Source organism: Falco biarmicus, chromosome 11 (assembly GCF_023638135.1).
Source record: "Falco biarmicus isolate bFalBia1 chromosome 11, bFalBia1.pri, whole genome shotgun sequence".
Lineage (NCBI taxonomy): Eukaryota > Metazoa > Chordata > Aves > Falconiformes > Falconidae > Falco > Falco biarmicus.
Window position 1 is genome coordinate 11,403,748 of NC_079298.1, and position 15,657 is coordinate 11,419,404.

Here is a 15,657-nt window from a genome sequence, read left to right on the forward strand (position 1 = left end):
TTTATCCATTTCCCGCCCCCATACACACCAGTTAAGGGGTCCTGTTACATTGGAGAGATTATCAACACTGATTTGATTCTAGCTTTGCTAAAGTTGCCCATCCCAGCCTAGGGCAAGTTACTTTTTCATATCTGAAGATAATTTTGCTAACCTGACATATTTAGCTGTCCTGTGTCAACTTGGCAAATGTTGTTTGCTGTTTATTCCTGCCTCGATAATTACCTGTGAGAAAACACAAGTAAATTTGGAACTGAGGTTCTCTTCAGATAAATAAATTTTATTGAGATATCTCAAATTTTTATACCGGTATATAGGATCTTAAACATTCAAATGAAATTCTTGTGAGGCTACATGGGTTTTGCACACATCACTTATTACTGAAGGTCTGCCTGGACTTTCTGTGGGAATGACCTTGCCCAAAATGACCTTCCTTTCCTAGCTGTAACCCAGAAGCATGGAATGATACATGCAATTAAAATTCACCAAATATTTTGCTGTTTCTTCCAGGAAGGGAGGTGATTTATTTACTTTTTGCAGAGTCCTGATTTCTATTTATGACTCTGTCAGACAAGTCCAGAATGATCTTGGATGATTCACTCAATCCCCCTCTGTTTCTTGGTTGTCTGAGTTGCAAAGTGAGACTAATACTATGCACCTGCCTCACTGAAGCGTTGGAGGACATTTCATTAATGTTTGTGAAATGCTCCAAGAACCTCACAGAAAATCAAACCATAGATGTCGGAATTTTAGGGGTTTTGATTTAGCTCTTGAAGTACAAAGTCTTTGGCTCTGGAAATGAAGAACACTGTGTAGAATTATAATTTCTGAATGTAAAATCTCCATCCCAAATTACAGGTTATGTGGAAGTGTTCAGTGTGATCTGAGCTTCTCTCTATTAATATTAGATACATAGAAATAAACCAAATAGCCATGTCACGGCGTGAAACAGTCTGTTTGATAAGGTATTGCATTCTAGCGACCTAAGGGGAAATAACATATTAGTAAACCTGTAACTAAAGCACAGATCTCTATGAGAGTGGGGGAAACAGAGAGAGCAAGCTGCTGGACATTATTACAAGAGCCACAATGGTGAGGATGTCATGCATTTATGCTTTCGACCTGACTGGGATTTAGTGCAGGATGTATTATTCCTCTTAAGATAATTTGGACTATTCTAGATAGATATTTAATTTATTTTTTTTTTCTCCCCTCTCCTACAGACAAATGTTTCTTCAGTTTTTTCTTATGTGTAGTTGGTTAGAACATGTTATTTTTGCCTCTGGCACTAACATATGGATTTTCTATTTGTGTGACAAACAAGATAGCAGTTTACTTAGGAATTTTTGTTCCACCTCTTGCTCAAGATCCTCAGCTTTAAATCTCACTCTTTAGCTGGAATTGTTTTCAGGCATCTACTGTGACACTTGATGATGTTACAAAAAAATGTAAAAATTCAACATGTGAGCTGCATAATTTCAAGTGGCTGTGCAGATATCAGATCTTCCTTTTCTGTGGATTTTTATATCTTATAGCATTGTGCTAAACAATAATACTGATCCATTCAATCACCTTGAATGTTTTGCTAATCTGTACTTATCCTGTGAAGCTATCTTCAGTATTTAGATAGGAAAAGCAAGCTGAGACCAGGGAAATACAAAGTGATTGTGATGTTCTTATTCTTTTGAAGGAAGCAGTTGATGTCATCTCTTTTAATGCACATGCTTTGCAATTTGGTCTCATGTTATTGATAATCATAGACTATTTCTGTGCACTGCTTTTGTTTAGGAACCATTACAAAGCAATCACATGAATCTTGCTTTCTTTCCTGTGTGACAGTGGTATTGGTGTTTCTTTTCTGCGTAGCAATGACGGTAGCATGGCTTTTTTTGTATTTAACTTGCTTTGGGATGTTTTGCTGAGAATGTTCTGTGGTGTATCCTACGGGTTTCACGGGGTTTACTGTGGTGTTATTTATCTCGGTTCATGTACCTTTCATCCCATTATTATCATATATTCAGGAAACAGATGGAATAAATGGAAGAAGGCACTTGTGTTCTTCATTTGAACAAAACGTAGGTTTTTTTATAAGTTAGTCAAAAAACCGTGTAGGAATATGGCTGGATTTTTGAAAGGATGTTTTGAAAAAACTTGTGTTATTTTCTTCCACCTGGATTTTCATCTTCCTTCTCATCATTTCTAATTCTGTTGCCAAAACTGCTTTCTCAACTTTAAAATCTTTCTGGAATTAAGTGGCTTCTGGATCTTGACAATGCAACATTTTGATGCATGTGTTTGTCACATCCTGATTAGATTGGTATAACTTCTGCTCTCTCAGGACCCACTCAAAACTCAATTCATAAACCAGTTTCATACAAGATGCTACCACTAGGGTGATGAAACAGAAAAATTCAATCATACTACGCATAGGTTATCTATTTTCCAGAAGCTGATGGGAGAGATTGTATTTTCAGAGCTCTTCTGGGCTGTTTTGTTTTGGTTTTTACTTTGCTTCTGTTCTTGTCTTCCGGGCTTCAATAAATTTTCTTTTAAAGTGGAGAAAGTAATTTTCATCTCCTCTTTTCCTGGCCATGAAACTATTCTTTCAATGCGCTTCCATGGTAAGCCTTAAATTTGTTTACCTCCATCTTTTTTCAAGCAGACGTACGGTCAGGGTGACCCATTTCACTACTGTCAAAGTTTGTTTTATTAATTCTGCCCTGTGAGTTTCAGATAGGGATACCACAATGGTCTTGGCAGGCATTCAGGTCAAGCCTATGTAGAGGAATGTTTTGATTTTGAAGGTAGTGAATTGCTCTTTCCTCTACATGCCTCCAGTAATCCCATTTCATGAGCCTTACAAGCAAGTTGCCTTGCATTTTTTTGTCAGGAGGCCAGAATGGGGATCAGTTTCTGAAATACTTGAAGGTGGGAGCACTAACTACCAAAATCAAAGAACTAAATCAGTCCACAGTGAATGCCACACCACTCAGATACCAGTCTTAGCTTGAACAAAACAAGTATCAGGTCTGTTGAATGTTCTGTATTTCCTGCCAAATATTAAAGTTCTTCTCAGGGCAGAGTATAGCTGAAAGGACTGATTCCTGAACCACATTAGGAAGACCACGTTGTGGGATGGGTTGGGAAAACAAGGACTGGTACTTTGCTTCATCCTATTAGAAGCAGTGGGTTTAGAGGCTTAGGGGTGTAGTCTGGACTAGTGTTACTCATTTTTGTCAGTGTTGCTTTGAAACAGATTTACCACGGGAGGCACTGCAGGTGCTAAAGCAGTGAGCAAGAATCTATGCAGTTAATCACTGCTTTTACTGCTGTGGGAAACAGCAAGCTAATGGGCAGATCATCTGGGAAGATGAACTTCCTTAATTTGTCCATTTACAGCTCAAATGAATGTCTACAAGAATCTGTTAGAGAAGCAAGCTATCTCCCTGATCACTTCATAATCACTATAGAATTACTGCACTGTCTGTCAACTAAAAGGTGTAGAAATGGGACCCTATCTCAGATGAGTATTTTGAGTTTTGGATATGGGAAGACAATGAATTTATGAAAAATAAAGGAGGGGAAAATACAAAATTCAAATGGACTTTTCAAGCTCATAAAGAGATTTAGTTATGCGAGTTCTTTAGAAGCTGTTTTTGTGGCTTTCTAGAGGAAGTTATTAGACTGTTCTTATTTTTCCAAAATCTGTTCACCCATTCTCAGTTTTAACTGAGATTTTAAAAGGTTAACTTTGTTTAGGAGAAAGCAAAATTTGACCTATCTGGCTTATTTTTGTCAATCTTGGGGGTAGCAGTGTATGAAGATAATTGTTGTTGCAGCCCCAGTGAATGAATCGGGCAAGCTTCATCTTTGCTTCTAACTGTCCTAAGGCTTTAGACAGTTTTTGAAATGTTCTCTTTGCTCCAGGCTCCCTAGTTCTCAGTCTCCTTGTGTGTCTAGAGGACACTGTCAATATCTCCCTCCTACCTCTGTATTCTGGGGGTGAATTGTTTCATGTTTGTTTATGCTAAGCCATGAAAGCTTGAAATTGAAATCTGTTTGCTCCTCCACTTCCCACTCATATATGTTCTCATTCATTGTACATTTTTGCTATAAGATTTTATCTCAAGGGTGCTGAACTGTGTGAGGCTGCAAATATGCATACAGAAAAATAAGTCATTCCATGAGCCTGTGAATTCTACTGTCCCACAGCTGGGTTCTCCTGGTGTCTGCTGAGGTATGAGCAATGATTGAAACTTTCCCTATATTTAATACTTTCATGGAATTATAGGAAAAAAAAAGATTAATGTAGACCTCTGGAGGTCTTCAGTCCTAGTCCTTTCTCAAAGCACGGCTAATTTCAGTGCCACGTTGGTTTCTAAAGGCTTTTTATAAGTTTTGAAAATATCTGCAGATGAAAAGTCATGCGGGAGGTTTTTTTCTCCATGTGGACTCTTTGTTGTCTAATAAAGACTGACTTCATTATATAATCTTTTCAGTGGAGATGTTCATAGGATCTCCTTCTGCCTAGCTGCCTATATTCATAGAACTTACAGGAACTGAAAATCTTCTAAGTTATTGTCAAATTTGGTTGAAGTTCACCAGTTAACCCTAAAGTTACTGAAATGTAATGCAGGCACGGGCACAAACAGTATGACTTAATCAGCCTCATTTCCTGTAACTAAAAGGAGGCAAGTCAAATGGTAAGTCCTTCCCCTCCAGTGCTATAGGACAGGATTCAGAACATTATGTGCTGTGATCTCTAAATTCTTCTCTGGTTTAAGCTGTACATGGTAGAGCTTAACCCTCTTAAAATAACAGCCTTGGTTGAAATGAGTGCAGCATTCTCCTGCATGGAGTCTGCATCTTGGGACAGGAGGATGTGATTCCTAGTGCCAGGCATATTTGCTGGAATGCCTTTCAAGCAAAAAGCCAAAAACTCACCAAAAACTCTCAAACTTCCAATTTTTCTGACGCCTATAGATTGCTGATTGTGAAGACCACTTCTCATGGCATTGCCATGTCACTGTACTTAATCTCCATCCATTTAGAGATGCACAGGGAGTCAGATGAAGAGTAGAGCTCAGGCCTGCCTGAATTTACAAAAGAGCTTTAAGTGCATCTCCCTCCCTGAGCCTGACCTTTCCCCCTTATGCATACATGCACACATATATTTTATATGTACATGTATACCTCTTTATTATTATGTCCTTTTCTGTGAAATTGAGTAAAAATTGGCCAGTGCCTTTAGAAGTTAGATGGGTTACAAGTAGAGGAGGGCAGGCAAAACCACACTTTTGAGCATGATCGGTATGTTTTTTCAAGCCTTTTTTTTAAGAAGGCAGAGTGAAAAGTAGCACTTCTGTTGCTCTAGCACAGATGTGGTGAGGAAAAGGAACTCTGACAACAACCAGCATGGAAAAGCAAAAGGTATTGAGTGCTGCAGCATGCACAAGCACACGAGCATTTGTACTTTTTAACCACGACATGATCTTGCACTGCATTTTGTTTTGCTGCTGTGGGATCTTTCATTTCACATGTAATGTGCTTAAGAGAACAGGTATAACATTCATCATGTCAACAGAGGATGACATAGGCTGACTCTAGCACTTGTGGTGCTAACAGTGTCAGGCATAAGAATTTCTCAGAGGTGCTACTGGATGAAATGTAATTTTCCCTATAAAACTTGACTTAAAGTAATATTGGGTTTGTGCTCTACCTATTCACTTTACTTTTTGAGCAACAGTAGACAAGGTTTGCCAGTGAACCAATACATGGCTGAGCTCTTTGGTTTCAATTTGCTTACATGATTTTAATGTACCCATGTACATTACTGCTTTAATATTCATCAGTAATTTCTGGCTGATTGAAAGGAGCGCTCACTAGAAAAATAGTACAGACCATAATGCCAGAGAGAGAAAGTTAGACTGAAGGGTATACTCTTGTCTTTGAAAAATATGGAGCTCTCAGCCTTCTATGGGTAAGTTTGAAAGTGAAGTATCTAAGGGTGAGAAGAGATGAATACAGCCAAGTCCAGTTGCATGTCATAATTTCACATCGGAAGATGTCTCAAAGGGTTACATAAGAAGATAAAATCAGTTCTGCATCACAGATTTAAGTAACTGGACTGAAGAAATCTTTCATTCATGACTATTTAGACAACAACTGCTTTTTTTTATTAAGTAAGCTAAATGTATCAAGTGGGATAAGAAGGATGCTAAGATCAGCTCCTGCCTGAGCTCTTTCTTGGTCTGCCTGTATAACAATTATCTGAAGATTTAGTTTGACATGGTGTTTCACCCTCACCTCCTTTCTTCAACTGTTACATGTCTTCAGTAACTGTTGCATTCTTCTATACATCACAGAAAATTTTCTATTAACCTGGTAGGCAAAATTTGCTTTACTGACCATTTTTACCCCTAAGTGCCTATTTTTGAGAGATAATAATAATAATAATTTTAAAAAAATGCTCTGAATCCCTGAAGGTTTAAAATTTTCAGATTTACTATTCTCATCAGGATTCTCAAACTAATCTTTCATTGTACCATTATTCATTGCAATGAGATGTTTCAGTGCTCCGGAATCAAAATGTGTAGTTTCAGCTTGGCTTGGTATCAAATCACATTCTACTGGTGCATTGCAGTGATTTATAGAAGTTACAGTTTGAGTGCTTTACGTTCCCATTCTTCTGCATCGGACAAGTGTTCGTATCGGACAACTGACCCATATCTCATGTGATGGCACCAAATCCCCTCATACATTGTTTTGAGTTAGTAAGAGCAGATGTCATGGAGTATTATGAGAAATATATCTTTGCCAGGTAGCTTGCTTTCTAGGGCATATGGTATGCTTAACTGATGGGATTGGTGAAAAATACAAAGCCTAAGTGATTTGAGGTAGGAATTGGTAATGGAACAGAGATCACCACGCTGTCAAGTAGTTCCTCCTTCCCTGTGGTGTTTGGGCTGTGGCAATACCACACAGTGAAGCTCTGCCCCTTAAATTAACAAGTGATTGGAAAAGATCTGAGCCTGATTTAACTCCCTTTGAAAGCATCTGGGCTTTTTGTTGATTGCAATCAGAGACAGATCAGGGCTTTATAACTTGCCTGCTATCTTCTGAAATGTTATGTGACAAACAAGACACCGGTATTATTTCTGCTATGAACTGTTTGTTATTTTACCATAGCAGTGATTATGGGAAGATATTTTGCATCGTGCTCAGAGCTTCTAGTGGACTTTCCAAGGATGAAATGGTCTGGGGTTTTCAGTGTGGTTTTTGTTTGGGTTTTGTTGGGGTGTTTTTTAACTGACTTGGCCACATTGTCCCTTTGCTAATGAAGAGTAGTCAGCTGGCAGATACTAAAACAATCTAGTAGAATAAGGTTGATCTTCTCTCTTTAATTAGATAGCAATATGTAACATACCCAGTGGGCCAGATGACCTTGAAAATTAGAGTGAGAACATTTGAGAAGAAAATACCTTTAGTTACAGGGAGTTGGATGTAGAAGAAACAAGAGGAAATGTTCACTGGTATAACAGAACAACCCCACACATTCCCCCTTCTGTACACAAACCCTCAGAGAATACCTCTCATAAAATGCACTGGGATATCTTATTGCTCTTACAGGCATTTCAGAAGTGTTTGTTAGGTGTGAAGTAGTGCAATCTCGTTGGAAGTGAAACTCACCAGAAGTCAGGGCCTGTCAGAAAATCTTTTTGTGATTTCATAAATCATTTAATCTCCAGCTGTAAAGCTAATATCCCCATTGCTATAGCACCAAAGTACTTCATAATCCTGCATGTATTTCTTAAAACACCATGAAGGGTTGATCATATAATTATTTTTACAAGAGAGGAACCAAGGCATTGCAATCTTTCCCTAGGTTGCATACAAAGTCTTAATAGTCTCATGTTGTCACCCTAAGTGAACCCCTGGACCATTTTCCCCTTTTCTGCAATATTACGTGACCTGGGGTTTTGTTCAGGACTTTCTATACAATTGTAAATTTTCCACTTGGTGGTAAAGGACTTTGCTGTATTGGCTGGCTAATGGACACATCCCTGACTAAGTTTTGATTAAAATTGTGCATGCTAACTAATGAAGCAGGGGTAGGCTGCTTGCAGGCAATGTGTATGGGTTTAGTAATGCTGTGCAGAGACGACAAAACGGGCCTTCTCTCCCACCAACCAGAAACACATGGATACTTCTGTATCCAAAAAGTTGTCTGCAAACTCAACAAGTTACAGATATGGCAAGACTATACAGGAATACCTGGCTTTGTATGGGAGTGAGAAACACCCAAGTGTATTAGAGCCTGTTAGCAAACGTAGATATAAAAGGAAGCCAGTAATCCTGCTTTCTGCTGCTGGGCAGTTAAGCCTTGCAAGTTAGTATTCAGCCAGCAGTTTGCCAGTCCTGTGTTGCTTTTTTGTTTGCTCTTTCATCAGAATAGTGCACACCTTCTTCACAGTTTTGGTATCAAGTCAAACCCTTGCTTCAGGATACCAAAGAAGAAAAGGCCTTTGTGGTGATGGAGATGGACTTCTGGCTGGGTTTTGGCCTAACACATTGAGAATATGTGTGCAGCATTGCTACCTTTGCATAAGGGTTGCTCTGGATGCAAATAGCCTGGTAAACAGTAATGTAGCAGAGTAATAATTTAATCCAATACAGGAGAGTAAAGGCAATATCAGGTACAGTGCTAACCCTAACCACCATGTATTAGAGCAGGTTCTCAGACACAGTTGAATGCAGCAGTATCGGGATCCAAAGCCAACAAAAATGGCTGAATTAAGATATAACTGAAAAACACTCAAAACCCATTCATGATCCAGTAATGTCTTACCATTTTATAGTAATCTCCAACTGTCCTAATTCCACAGACTTGGATGTTTCTAAAATTCTATCCACTCATATTGCCATTTTGGGGTCAGACTTAGAGAAGCCTCGAGTACAATCAGCTTCAGTTCAAAGCACTGTAAGTTAGATGCCAGACATGTAACATGCTACACAAATCTAAGTTCTCTCAAACAAAAATCTTGTCCCTGATCTCTTAGACATGGTGGCCCAAATTAGCAGGTGTCTCTTATGTAAGCCACTTTTTGTCCCAGTTGCTCTTTTATGAACTGGGGACAATGTGGTCCCCTCTTGTAACAGTGCTGTTGAGAAAATTAGTCCATCAGTGTATATAAAGCAGTTGTCTCCTGCAGTGCTCAGCACTTCAGAAAAGCCATGAAGAACTGAATATCTCTGTCCTCAGAGTAGGCTTTGAGCAGCATGCAGTAGGCAGGGACCTAGGGTTGCATATTGAACAACCAGGCAAAGCCAAAATATTGAATAATCTGCTCATTAATGAACAGTGTTGATCCTGTACACAGAATAAAGCAAGGGCCCTGTGGAAAAATGCTGTCTGCTCCTGTAATTAAAGGGTGTGTCATCGTAATGACAGACATGGGGCTGAATGAAGGTTGTGTGGATCTGTGCAGGTGTGGCATATCCAAATTTTTAAGAGCTCAAGTTTGTGATATTAAGGTTGGCTCCTTTGACTGCAGCTTTCTGTGTGTAATAGAGCTGACAGTAAGAGCTGAACCATCTTTTCAGGGTGTTCATATAATGCTAGTCTAAAGGGAACGTGACACTCCTTTCCTCTTGTCTAAAGGGAGTAGGTTAAGCAAGACTGCCAGCTTCATCTGCCAAAAAGTATATGAAATATATATTGTAATATGGGGGAATGTCATTCTACAGCAGCTGGAGTGCTTACTAATAATTGTGAGATGTGTTGTGCTGCAGATTATTTGCGTAGTCCGAGGAGGGACAGAAGTGGGATCAAAAGTATAATTCAAGATGAGCTGTCTCCCATAATGCTTACGTGTATGTTAGCTGTTTTCTGGGAACCACTGTGACAAGTTTACCTTATCTCCACCCAATCTCCACCTCCAGGAATGTAGAGCGGCAAAGAAATACAAATAGTTTAAAGAAGGTGTGCTTGTCAGAAGGGAGCATTTTGTAAGGAGACAGGATTAGGGCATTGTGTAGAAGTGTCGGGCAGACTGGGCAGGAGGATCTAAAGAAGCTTGGCCTGTTGACAGTACCCACAGAGCTGACAGTCCATTAAATTAAGCACATGTGAAGTTAAAATTCTCTTCCTCAGTGGTTTAGAGCTTGTGATCCATGGGTTGCAGGTGGCTTTTGGACCATATCAGGAAAGAAACTTCATATAATACTGCATTATGTTCTACGTATGTGAAATTTCTGAAGGGTCAATGCCTGCAGTGGAAATTTTTGGGGATCCATAAGTTGAAAAAACACCACTGTCTGCTGTGTTCCTCTCATTAAATCAATGATATGATTGGTTTTGAGAAGGCCAAACAATGAATCAGGCTTTAAAATGGAAGAACTGTAGGTGTTCTCAGTAACTTGGTTAAAGGATCTGGTTCCACAAGATAGATGAGCCAGTGTGACTCAGCATGCAGCCTGGGAGTGGGAGTCCCGAGAACACCTTCCAGGGCAGGACAGGCGAGACCTGCTCCTGCCGAACATTTGTTCGGAGCGATCTGCACGTGGGGCCAGACATGCGCTTCCTATGGCAGAACTTTGCTAAACTAGTTGTGCCTTGCCTCCCAGGGAGTGCACTGGAAACCCTGTCCCTTGAAAAACTGATTATTGGACTGGGCACTGTGCAGGAAATTATGCAGGGGGGAGTAAGTCCTATGCTAGCTGCAGGGATGAGCTACGCTAGTGACAGGATCTTACTGTCTTACATCCCAGGCACGCTCACAGGGCATGATTCTCCTATCTGCGGGATGGGTTTTTTATTTCCGGAATTCTGCTTTGTGCTCAGGAATCCTTCTGGCATTACTGAGGTCCCGGGGTGTGTAGGGGGAGTTAAATACTAGAATTGAGATATATCCTGAAGATCAGAGAAGGGAGTCTGCCTGTGTCAGGTGGGGATGCGTCTTCTCCTTGGTGCGTGTGTCTGTAATGCCTATTACCAGCTCTAAGAAATGCATGTATTCATCAGAAGGAGAAAATATCCCTTTGTGTTTATTCTTATTTAACATTGTTTACACAGAAAATGGAGAAACGCATCTTTAACCGTCATGTACTATTTAAAATTATGTCAGTACACCACGCAGTGCTCATTCTGTAAACATCTACTCCACCATGTGGTCTCTGAGAGCTAATGCTGTTTTGCTGGGTATGGCCACTTGTGTTCTGCCTGAAGCACACTGCAGTGGTTACGTTAAATAGCCTTTGTGAAGGTTTCCAGAGCTCTAAATTAAAAATGCAGAACGCTGGGGAGGGGGAGAGAGAGATGGGAGGGGGGATTCTCTGTAGCTGGAGTCTTAGGATGTCTTGCTACCTAATTGCCTTAGAACATGAGGGCTTGAATGAATCCTCTTTAATGAATAATAGGCAAATGTATAAATCGCAAGCCCCAAGCACCCAAATGGTGAAATGCACACTAATGAAGACTCTGACTTCGATGGCAGGTGTAGAGTTGATTTGTAAAATGTCATGAATATATCGGATTTAAAATGATATATTTATTAAAAGAAGCGAGTCTTCCATGTGTTCCCCTTGTATTCACTCTCTCATACTGCACACCTACTCTTCCTGCATGATATTGCAGGCTGCAGTCTCACAGCAGTTTCTTGCTATAACTCTTGCTTCGAAGAAGTGCAACAATAGAGACCAATTACCCTCTGTCTCCACTCTTATTGCAATAAGCCTTGAGGAAAAAAAAAAGTGAGTGCACCTCCTCCCCCCACTATGTTTTCAATTTCAAATCCTAACCCTGTTGGTAGTGCCATTTGTGGATTTGAACTGCCTGGCTTTGTGCGCGGCATTATCTGGAGATTCACCTGGTACTGATCCAATGAACCAACGCAACCTTACAAAGCTGAAGGGAAGAGTGTAGAGTTCTCTTTGTAATAAACCACATGCCATGAAAAAGGATTTCTTTAACTCCTTTCCTCCATTATTCTCCATATCTCACCTTGTGGAAATGGGTCTGTTAGTGAGAGACTTATACTCACATAGCAGGAAAAATGAACAGGGGAGGGAGAACTGTAGCGAAAGGAAGGCAGAGTTCCTGGAGGTTTCTGTAACTTGGGGATTCCAGAAAGGAGAGGCACAGCCTGAAAGAACAGGAAGCAGCCCTAAAAATAAACCAGCATAGGCCTTGGTACTAAACCTTACTCAGTTCTAGAAAAGGACAAGGATGTTTTCATTAAAGCAGCTGCATACTTAAAACCAGTGATGAGTTAAGCCCCCAGAGCCAAAGAAGTTCTGTCCGGATAATTGCCCGGCAAGCTGAATGCTGGTCTTGAACATCTTTGGTTTTACTGAGTTGAGCTGGTAACCTCTTGAGATCTGGCTGCTTCCCAAGTAGGGAGGGATGAATACTGCAAAATGTTTCAGTTTCCATTTCAAATTTGAAACTCATTTGCTTTGACTGAATTTGCACTGTGTTTATGTAAATTTATAAACACTGTAATAAATTTATCTACTTATAGAAAACAGAAATTTTAGAAAAAGGCTGGAGAACATTTGTGAAGCGCAAATTCTAATTCCTCAAGTATAATCACAGAACCTGATTTAAATGTACATTCTATCACAAAGCAAAAACATAGTATGTCATCTGTATATCTAACAAACCCTAACAAACATAATCCAAAATTCAAACAATTGTTAACAGCTTAAATATTTTAAATTACATACATGCCCTTTTTTGTGTCAGCAATGACTGTGACACACGTTAGGTTTTCACAGTATGAATGAAGACCATAATCATGTAATAGTAAGTTTGCTACTTTGCTTGTTATAGAAAGCTCACCTACTTCTGATTATACTTTTTTCTGAACTGTACAAGTCTGTGCCAGCACATCACTCTTAGCTGGCTCTGTGCCGATATTACCTGCCACATTAATAAGACCGTTCATGGGCACGGCCTTTAAACCTCATGGAATGGCGTATACCCCAGTGTCCTTACTCTGGAAATGTTCACCTGCTTCAACCCTCACTAATCTTGAAGCTGCTTTTGTCTTCCTTTGCACCTCCTGGAGTCTGTAATGTCTGCTGTTTTGCTCTCCTCCATAATCCCTTTCAAAGATCATCCTTAAACAGTACTTTTATATAATTCATGGGGATTTTCCCTTGTTAATTTTGTACTGAGCACATTAGTTTGTTTACTGCACAAAATAGACCTAATCTGTATAGGACAGGTTTGGAAGCCCTTTCTAAATCTAGGGAACACTTATAGTCACATGAGGAACTATACTGAAGCCAATGACAACACTTGCAGTCTGAGTGAGAGAGCTGGTCTCAACTATTGAAAGATCCTGTATTATACTGGAACACAGGTGTTTCCCATTGTAGAGTTGCTGTTTCCAGAGTATACCTATATTTCTACTTTGCCTACCCAGTGCTTGAAGCAGCAGGTAAACAGTTAAGCAATGGAAGCAGCAAGCAACGTATACTAGAAGTGAGATGGTTTAAGACTGGTAGGGGGAATTAAAAAGCAGTGCAAGATGCAATTTTTAAGTTATGCTGTTCAAGTTCTTGCATTGGAGGTATTAGTCGCAAGGGAGATCACATCAGCTGGGAGCAAGAGAATATAATGTATGCAGGTTCTGTAATAGGCACGTGGGAGATTCTTACCGTATGTTTTGGTCATGTCCTGATATATGTGAGCTTTGGGAGACAGTTCTACATGTAATAGAGTCAATAATCAAATCTGAAGTACCAAGGAACACAACTTGATGTTTCCTTAGAGAGACCACAAGTTTGCAACAGATGAATAAAAAGAGAATGTGGTAGATACAAATTTGTCTTTAGGCAAAAAGGAAAGGAAAAGAAGACTTAAAAATAGAGGGGGATAGAAAATTTTACGCTGTTCCCAGACTGCAAAGAAGTAGTAATGCCTACACCAGAAATTTAATTAATTGTTGTTACATTGATAAAGATGTGATATACCACATCAAAGACTAGCTAAATGATATTTGGAAATTAATTTGGGTTCCTATTAAATAGAGCTCAGAGGAGCTTCCCAAATGAATCCCTTGTTTGTCAAGCATTGCTTCTTTCTGTTTATCAAGTCTTCTCAAGTAAGGACAACTATTTTCAACTGTTCTTGTTGCTTGAAATGAACTGTAAGATTCATCACTAACCAGACGTTCATGGCAAATTCAAATATTGCAAATTGTAATGCCTTAGTATCTTGCAGAAATTAGATATTGCTTACTTATGTTCCCCATAGGGGTGGCTTAAAAGTTATCTAAAAAGTCCCAAACCCCAAATTTAATATTGACAATCATGCTTGAATTTAAAATTTGCTTTTGGTCCTCTGTAGCTTGGCCACTTCAGCATGCTTTGGAGATAAATATAATGGAATCAGAATATATTTATTCCCTGTAGTGTTATTAGTTTTAAGTGTTCTTAAAACAAAATGCAAATGGGACACTTTAGCCATATAGGGGAATATGATTTCAGGTTCTGATCTCTTAAGAAAGTGATCCTGTAGAGTGAGCATGCTGTTTTCTTGGGAACTGTGCCAAAATGTAGTAAGGCTCATGATGATCACCACATCACCACAGTTTCTGCTTTTGTTAAATGAAAACCTCATTCTTGTGATTCTGCTTTTATACTAGTTTTATCCCAGTGTAATTCCACCTATGTCTCTGGAACAGCTTCTGATTTTATATTAATGTCTGTGTGTTTAAAAGAAGATAGGTTTTAGTAGATCTGAGTGGAAAGAGTTTATGTGTATCTTATATAGTATGTTATGCTTTATGGTGGGATGGAGACAACTTTCAGAGTTGTCTGGAATTATAGCTGTTGGAATGTCCAGAGAAAAAATACACCTGTCCTCTAGACAAGCAGAAAAGTGACCACCAAGACAAGGAAGTGGCTTTCTCCACCACAGGGAGACATCTGGCTTGTCTGTACACCAAGTCAAGCAGTGATGGAGTTGCAGAGCTGTCAGTTGGGTGTTTGAACTCCCAGACAACCTGATAGTTGGGTAGTCTAAGGCCAAGGAGCACAGCAGGTCCTGCCTGCATAGCTTCCCATAAGAATTTTTACAAAAGAATGTCCCATTCACTTTGGGGTTTTTTATTCCTAGGAAAATACTCATTCATCATTTTTGGAAATTAATTTAATCCTCTGTTTTCATCCTCTCACTTTTCTTAGCATTTCACCTCTGTCTTAGTTTTTATTTGGGTTTGATGTAAGCAGTTACTTGTTTCAGCTGTTAGAGAAGTGAGGTGTTTTCCTTTCTTTTTGCCAATTAAACTTATGTTTTTAGGTCATCAGATTCTTAGAATTTTTGTTGAAGGATAACGCTACTGGAGTAAATCTCTATTGTTTGCATAGGTGTGTTTAAAAGATTAAGGCTGAACAGACATTCTTGTAATAGAGCAGGGATCAATGAAAGCTCTTCTCTTCTCAAGAAGCTTTAAGGCTTAACAGTGAGGTTGATTTTTTTGTTTGTTTGCTTTAAATATAGAGAAAGTTACACCTCTGCCTGGGTTTTTATTATTTGTGTGGTCTTCCGTAGAATTCCTGAGCAAGACCTACCCGAAGTTCACTGATCCCAAGCTCAGCTTGAGATGACAGAAAAGACTGCTCTCCCTGCTTGTATCAGTGGCCGCAGAT

At 39.4% G+C, this 15,657-nt stretch overlaps 1 protein-coding gene across 2 annotated transcripts in view; it reads left to right on the forward strand.

Annotated features, from left to right (window-relative positions):
• Positions 1-15,657, forward strand: part of LOC130156627 (BEN domain-containing protein 5) — a 965,146-nt gene that overhangs the window by 786,081 nt on the left and 163,408 nt on the right. The gene's annotated exons all lie outside the window — the stretch shown is intronic.